Here is a 9,556-nt window from a genome sequence, read left to right as displayed (position 1 = left end):
AATTAAAGACCTTGAATGTTTTTTTCTGCCCGCCACATTTATAAAAATAAAAAATAAAACCTTTCATTTTTCTTTGGCCTAAATGGTTTCTTAAATTGTAGGTTATCAACAACCCTCGAGTGCAATTTTCTCAATTCGGTCTAGACGTTAGATCTGAATTCGGGAGATTATATTAGTCACCGAAATAGCCTAGCAAGTTGTTAGAGTTTTTCAAAACGGCCATTTTAAAACATTTAATTAACTTAGTAGAAAACTTAGTTAAAATGTAGTTTTATTATTCCTTTACGTTTTAATTATTAACTTAGCAGTAGAAAAGATGGTAAGTTCTTAGGTTTTTAATAAAAATAAGGGTTCATGCATAAACTATTAAGAATATTAACTTAATATCCAAATTAAAAACTATAACTAAATGGCATGCAAAAATAAGCAAACATAAGCCCTAAATCCCATGTCGTAGTTTGAAATAAATTATTATGGTTGACAAATAAATTTAAAACAAAAGATTAAGTTTTAACGTGTTGGAATTAAAAATGATAATGCCAAGACCCTTCAAATGCCGTGCCCACGTTTTAACGTGATAGGTTATCTGAAAGAATGAAAATAAAAGTGGAGTGATCTATGAAACTCAGTGTGAGTTCCATCACAAGATAACCAAAGCAACCGATAAACATATTAAATCAACTTACATAGCTTACATCACATTTAGTAAATTCAATATATCAAAATAACATAACAATTTTCGCAATGTATAAGCAAAAACACATATACCATATCATATTGGAAATTTCAAAATTTCAAGCTCATACTTTACTGATGCAAATGGAATCGGTTTAACAGGTAAGATCATACCCCATTTCTACACAACATACGAGTTCCTCGGAACTCGCCCATCCGTACACACTGAATTGTGGATGAACCACCAAAAGTTATAGGTTAATACGTTGCCAGATGGTTGTGAATACACATTTTTGTAGATAAAAGCTGCCAAATAATATGTGGATGAACCACCAGATTAGCAAATTTGATTAAAAATAAGACATGCTTAAAAAAGATTACAACAGAACAAGTACTAAAAATAATCAAATATTGCAACAATAAATATGCTTTCATTCAATTAATTCAGTGGCAAATCATATATTCTTCAAAGGTTCAATTTGGCGGTGTCATAAGGCATGTTATACGAAAAATCGTAAGTATAGATACAATAAACATGATTACTCACAATTCATGCAATTAGGTATATAATTAATATTAATAAAGTCAATTAAATCAGGGATTCAAGCATTATTCATAATATAAAAGACTTAATTGCATAAATTAAACTCTAAAACTAGTTTGGGAAACTTCAAGGACTAACCTGCACAAAATATAAAATTTTGGACAAAACTGAAAAATTTAAGAAACAATGGCACATGGCCGTGCGGCCAAGATGTGTGGGATGGCTCAGGCTGTGTGGAAGGGTTACATGGTCGTGTGCCCAATGTTGGGAAATGTGTCCATATTGTAGTAAACATGTAACTGTTTTTTATCTATTTGAACGATGAATAAATAAATAAAGTTAATTTCACATTTCACTATTATGTCTTTTATATTTTGCATGCATAACGAAATTGTGACAAGCAAATATTAGCTCATTAATTGTCTAAAGTTCAAACTGAAGATAAGTGACATTGTAAAGAACGTTTACATTGTGAGAAAAATAACTTACTTCAGTAGATCATCTAAATGAGTCTGTAATCCTATAAAAGAATCAAAGTGAGCATTTGATTCAAATAATGAGAAGAATTATTATATCGCTTAGAATTCCAATTGGAGAGATGACTAGTCTTGGCTATCGGAGTAGTTGACTCCACGAATAGAGACATAGATGTATTCATTGGTAGAATGATACATGGACTGGACCCAAAATAAATTAATTTTGAATCCATTTGTGAATTAATTCACTTGTAACGTTCATGGTGTGATTTACCTAAATCATGAGTTAGTCACTGACCATGCGTACGCAACTCACGTGCTTTGATATAAGTGGAGGCTTATGCTCTAAAGATAATCGAGCCCATAATCAGTATGTTGGGTACATGACTTGTGTATGGCATGGCTTTACTAGCAACAGTGGAATTTATAGCTCAATTAAAGAGTTAATGATATCTTCTCATTGGCATTGTGTGGACTGATAAATATGGAACGTGATCACGGGTTGCTTGTTCTCGAACGATTAATTTATCACAGTCATTTGTTAACACTGATCATATTAATTATTAAGAAGACACAATGGTGACTATGAGATAAAATAGGATTGTATTGAGTGAACGAATTTAACTCAAAGGAACCAAGGATATCATATTAAGGTAACACACACATGACGAGATCATTGGACAAAGCAGTTGGATGAATTGCTTTCGTAAAGAGTATACAATAAGGAGTTTTCAATCATGGTACTTTTTGTGGACTGACTCCATGATTAATTAATTGTGGATTATTGGAACGATGCTTCTGGACATAATTGCAATCACTAAAGCGTAATTGTAAATGTCTGATTGGTCCCTCCGCTAGCTCAACAAAAGCTCGATCGGGCTACATTTGAATCAGAAGAAAATTCTACAACTTTAGGAATAATTTAATTGAGTTGATTTATTCGATGTGGAATTAAATTATGTGGTCGTAAGAATTGTTCAACTAGAGAATTTGATTAAAGAATTTTCTTGAAAAATTAATTTGGAAAATCTAAGTGATTTTTGGAAAAATTAATTTTGATCAAGTAAAATTAAATTAAATTAATCAAATCAATTAAAATTAATATGATATTTTTGGAGTTAATTTTCAAGTCAGACAATTGACTCAATGGGTAATTGAATTTGAAAATTGGACCTGAGATCGTAAATTGGGCTTGGGAGCCCAAAACTGAAACCAATACCCAAAAACTAGTCGAACCGAGCCGAAGGTCCAGCCGATGGCTAGATCGAATCGGTTGGGTCGTCATTGACTTGGACCGAACCAACAACAGCCGAACCGACTTAGGGTGCCGTAAAGGTGTCACACCTGTATCACTAGACACGACAATGCCAATGGTTGCGATAGCGACGCCCCAGTGGCCAGTAGCGATTGGTCGTCGGTGGTTCAGCAGTGGAAGAATTACACTCCTACTGGGACTCTACTAGAGAATTTAATTTCAGATTAATTATTTCAAAAAAATATTATTTTAATAGTTTAATATTAAATTATATTTAATACTTATCTTAATAGTATTTTATTAATTTAATAATGATTATCTGGATATTAAATTTAATTTAATATTTATCTACAAGATAAATATTTTATTATTTTAATAAGATTTAATATTAAATATAATCTAATATTTATCTTGATAAATATTATATTAATTTAATATTAAAGTGATTAAGTTTAATTATAGTTGAACTCTCTAAACTCTCCCTATATAAAGAGAGCTTTGGGTCATTATTTACACACACTTGAATTCAAAATAAAGTTGTAGAGAGAATATTCTCTAAAGAGATTATTCTAGAAAATTTCTAGAGAAATTTTTCTAATTTATAACTTGACCTAAAAGTTTAGAGAAATTATGAAATTACTCCACTGGTAATTTTTGTAAAAAATTTTCTGATTCGAAACGAGCCCGCACTAGGCAGATGTAAGCTTAAGGATAGCAAAGAAGATTACTCGGTCGAAGTGCTCATCCTAGACTAATAAAAAATGTACAATTTATATTAAGTGTTTATTACTTTAGATATTTACAACCAAGATCTTGTTTTAGAAAAAAAAATTAAAACTCTGGTTTTTTCCCTAAATGTATTTTCCACTGCGTTTTCTGAACCCATTTTCCCAACACCCAGGTCATGTAACAAACTGAAGTTGTGTTAAAAAATACAAAAATTAAGCTACAGAGGAGACACGGCTGTGTGGGAGGGTCCAAGCCTTGTGAGAAGTGAAAATCCTAGGGTTTCAATGACACATGACCGTGTCGTCCACACGCCCCTGTGGCAGGCCGTGTGGTCTTGGTTGGGTTTGATTTTACCTCGATTTTCTTGTAAAAGAACACACACCTAACATTCGGGGTCTCAAGCGACGATTCTCACATCCAAATTTGATTCGGGATACCTACAACAGGTTTTTCGATCGAAAAGACGCTTGAATTAATATCCATTTCCAAGATTTACCAAATTTGTCAAGGTTTTCGGGAAAGTTTGCAAAAGATTCGAAATCGATTGAAAGATTGACAAGAACATTATTTATTTTAGAATGATAGGGTTCTAAAAAAATTAAAAATAAGAATTTTTATCGATCTTGGTACGTTAGAAACTAATTTTGACGGTGTTACGCTAAAACGATACGAAGAACAGATTGAACGGGGTGGAATTTGGGTTCGGGATTTCGACAATAAATTTCCAGTAAAAGAATATAAAAATTTATGAAAATGGAAAGTGATAAATAAAAGAAAAAAGATGTATTTAAAGAAGAGAGAAAACAAATTCTAAATAGGGTTGAAAAAGATAACGAGAATCCTATTATGGTTAGGAAAGGGACCAAATGGCAACTAGAGAGCAAATTTTAAAGGGTTGATTTAGTAAATTACCCATTCTGCCGAAATTTAATAAAAATACAAGGGTATTCAACATGATTTGAACCTTGGGTTAAGCGGAAATATGCTACAGCCTTACCACTAAACCAAACTCGTTCGTAATTATTTTTTACCACATTTAATACTTATACTAACTTAGTTTTGTTCATTAATTGCTGAAAATAAAATAGGTAAAATGAAATAAGCAAGACTTAAACCTTGGCTCACTAAAGAATTACTAAGCTCTCTTCCACTTAGACTAAGGCTCATTTTCTAATAATTTTATTAATTCTAACCCTATAATTTTTGGGTGTTACATAGAGGGTTCTTTGATATTTTTCCCTTTTGCCCTTGTCTTATATCCCAATCTCAAATTTATTCATGAATTTTAATTTAATGTACAATTTGATATATGAACTTTAATTTGGTGTATTTGTACACGTGAAACTTTGATTATGGTTCAAAAGTATAAATAAAATTTTAATTTTAATTCAATCATACACATTTAAAAAAAATAAATACATCAATTTATTTTTATATTGGATAAAAATGATTATATGTGTATGCAATATATAAACATAAAATGATACTATATCAATAATTGTGTTAATAATTTATGAGAATTAAATCAAACTATAATTTTATGTATAAAATTACACAAAATTAAAATTCATGTATAATTTTAATATTTAATCATTCTTAAACTAATCTTTCACTTTATTGTACTTGATTGAATGTCATATTATGAGATTATGCATCATAAAATGAATACGAAAAATATTAAAAAAAAGTTATTTTTTTAGTGAAGTTTTGAATTTGAAATATATATACATTATTTGAAAAATCGAACCAAGACTCAATCTACAATTTAATATATATATATATATAAAGAATTCCAATCTAAAAATAGATAAATTCCACAACTTTAGAATTTTGAAACATAAAATAATAAAAAGGTATGAATGTTATATAATTAGAATTCAAAGTAACTCAATCTGTACCCAAAAAGGAAATTGCTGCTACGTCAATAAATTAAGGTGGCATGTGATGGGTGAAAGGGACCTTAAACTCCAGAACCTGCCACTAAGATACTAAATTCATCATCTTCGTTTAGAAAAATGTACTCTCTTTTTGGTTTAAGAGAATCTGATGTTTTTGTTTTCTTAAAAATGGAAACAATTAAAGGAAACATATTTTGAAAATATTCTTTTGAAATGAAAATGAAAATATGTAAAATAAGAGTTTTTTTTACCTAAATAATATAGAATAATTAAATAAATATTGAAAAAGGATAAGGACCCTAATATTTATTAATCTAGGCAAATATTATAGTGTAAAATCAGTGCCGCCTGACCAATCAGCGACACCCTTCTCCCCTGCCATTGATGACCTCACTTTTAAAAAATATATTTTGAGTGTCGCCTAATCAATCGGTGGCACTAGTATTGGACACCCAAATATATACTGTATTTATATGTTTGAAACGGAAAAAAAATATTTTTTTATTGGGGCCGCCGATGTGTCAAGCGGCACCCTAATATTTTATAAAATATTTTTTAAAGTTGATGTGTCAGGTGGAGCATCCACCGATGTGACTCGTCAATCACGATTCGGGTTCCAATACCTGATAAAATTAATTATATCAGTTTTTTTATCTTTCGATTTAAAAAATTTGTATAAATATTATTTTTATTATTATAAAAGGGGGTTGGTTTGGTCCCCTAACCCCCCACACATCTAAAGGTAAAATAAAAATTTAAGCACACAGAGTTGAAGCTTCCCGATCACTGGAAATAAGAAGAAAGAAAATGTTAGTTTATTTAGTTAGTTTTAAGACTGTTTTTATTAGTAAAATTAGTTAATTTTTTGAGTAGTAGTTTATGTGTTAAAAGTGTATTTACTGTTAAGATTAGTACTAAGATGTTTGGTTGTATTTTTGCAGTTTCAGAAAAAATGGAGAATCAATTTTTTGCGATCATTCATTCCGATGATGTTATTTTAGAAACAACTATTGGTTGTATTTTTGAAACTCGCTAGAAAATAGGAATAAGATTCGATATGAACTTGCCTGTCGGTGATATGAAAGAGAAGGTCAGTGAAAAAAAGTCTTGGCATTGTGGAAGGAGAATGACGAAACTATTCTACAATCAAATTTACCAAGATGGAACTTTTAGATGATAGCGACGTCGAGACAATGGTCGTATTGTATTGCCTGCCAAAAAGGGTGAACACTGAACCGATTCAGTTATTTGTTGGGTTAGCAAATGTGGAATCCGTTGATAGGAGGCCGTCTGTGCGCGATTTTGACATCAATCTCAACATTGGATATTCATATCAATACGATGATGGATTACAAATACACATAGTTGTTATTGAAACCGATGCGCTTGGTGAAGATGAATCTGATAATAATGATTATTCTAATCACGAATGTGAAAATTTTAGTGTGAAAATTTTAGTGACCCCAATATAGACAATGTCCCAGACAATACTGACGGTGAAGGACTAGATGATGGAAATGATCACGCCCCTTCGATCCGAAACCTGAGTCATGGCAATGTCATAGCAATGATCCCGAAGCCCATATGTTGATCGTCGATCCCGATGCGATGCATGCTTCTGAGTTCCCCGAGTTGTGACACCCTAAACTCGACTAAGATGGCCCGAATTCGAAACATTATATTAGCCACCTAAGTAACTCTCCGGCTAACGACCACCCAAGACACACCCCGACCTTATAACACGTCAATCTTATCTAATTATTAGTTATTTATTAGTGCAGAAGCAAATTACAAGCTAAATTTGAACTTTTCCTAGGTAATTTAACCTAAGGGCATTTTTGTCATTTTACCACCTATAGTAAAACTAACCTGATTTTAGATCTAAGTGTTTACCGACCTTCTTTTAGTCAAATTATACAAGCCTTAAATTTTCCGGCTTAACTTGAGTTTGTTTACTATGTCTAATTCAAGTATTTATTATTAAGAAATAAATTGTAACAAATGCACACTAGCAGTACCTATTCCGAATTATAAATTAAGTGCGTTCCTATCGAATTTTATCCATTACAAGACTAATCCTAAAATTTTACCAAGTTTTCTTATTGTCTAAGGCTCTAATTAGACTAGTCAATTTCCAAGACTAAATTGTAACTTAAACAAATTAGAATACCAATTAAAAGAGACAAAAATTCAAACCCCCCAAAATCGACATACCGTGTGTCATTAAACACCTGTGTTCGTGTCATGAAAAACTTTTAGACCGATTGCACACGCTAGTGTGGAAATCCCACACGCCCGTGTGTAATAGCTCCAGTCTCCACACGCCTGTATGCAACCCCTCACATGCCCGTGTGGACAGGCACACGCCCGTGTGAAAACCACTGCACCTATTTCTGCGAAAAACTCATTTTGAAACAAGAATTTGCATATTTTAACGGCCAATTAAACCTGATTTAACTACGATTAATTAGCATACATATACATACACCTTCAATTGAATTTATTGTCATCAATTAAGTCTCAATTAAATAGAATTAGGCAATCAATTTCATGCATATCAAACACCGAATAAATCAAACAAGTGGCGTATCTTAGTCGCTAGTAAACCACTCTATGGAAGCTTCAATTAAACAATTGCTAGTGTAAATTTCATGCCTTACACACCGTGTTATCAGTCACCGTGTTATCAAGAAACAATACACCGTAAATCATTCAATAATTAAACTCAAACATGCCTTAAAATTATTATAAAACCATCCAAAATAAAATGTCCAATGTCTAAACTCCAATTACAACAAAAATTAAACTAATTCCCAGGAGTTCCACAATGCCCAATTACAGTCTCTAAAATGTGTAATAAAGTCTCTACCAAGCCTAAGTCTCTTAGAACTATCTTTCTCGGCTCCTCAGCTTCTCAAGCCCGACAATTATCTACAAGAATTGTGAGGATGTGAGCTTTAAAAGGCTCAGTGAATGTTAATAAAAACGACATATAAATCAACATCCAAATCATACTTAAATGACAACCGATCAATCACTAATTATCAGCCTTAATTAAGAAACATGTCAATTTAATTTCCATATGCTTAATCATTATCAAGAATCAATCAATCATGGCTTACAAACATTGAATGATATAACAATAATCACATAATATATTGACATACACTTCTCATAGCTTAATTGGGTGATCATACATTGGATAAACAGATCTCTAACCTCCCACAAATATTAAATATAGTCCACTGAGTTGAGTAGACTGAAGCACACGCTCCCTTATAACACCTCAAATAACCCAATGAGTGGATACTCATGCTCAACACTCCCTTATCTACTCCAAACAAATCAGTCCACCTAGAGCCTTATGCTCACAATATCACGAATAAATGTGAGTACTCACAAATCCTATGGCATTCCAACTATATCCAATGGATCCACCATGCATGTTGCCAATATATTCAATCAAGCATAGCATTTAAATCAGTCATTATTGTACTCAATTTAATGTGACAAGATGCTTATGTGTAACATGTAACATAGCCATTTAACACCCCAATTTAATCAAGTATTTCATTTTCCATTTTCCAATATTCAATTACCAATTGTAACACTATTATATCATGACCAAAAACTCCAATAGATATGATTTAATTATCCACATAATTAACCTAATTAAATAATACAACACCACCCAAAAGCTCACTTACCATTATTCTTTAAAAATTCAATTCTTGCACATTTAATATCAATATTATGAAAATCAGCCAATCAACCATAATTAGTCAATTGAAATAATCAATTAAGCTACTAATTAAACATAATTGAGGGTCAATTTACCAAATTTCCCTTAGAAATACTTACCACTCAATTTTCCCTACCACAATCTAGTGATCAACCAAGCAAATCCAAGCTTCAATTTCGGTTAACTCGATCCTCTTCAAGATTCAGAGCTTCAATAGATATAAAGTAGACATTACCA

Source organism: Gossypium hirsutum, chromosome D07, assembly GCF_007990345.1.
Source record: "Gossypium hirsutum isolate 1008001.06 chromosome D07, Gossypium_hirsutum_v2.1, whole genome shotgun sequence".
NCBI lineage: Eukaryota > Viridiplantae > Streptophyta > Magnoliopsida > Malvales > Malvaceae > Gossypium > Gossypium hirsutum.
The sequence above is the reverse complement of the archived record's forward strand: the minus strand, read 5'-3'. Positions refer to the sequence as shown.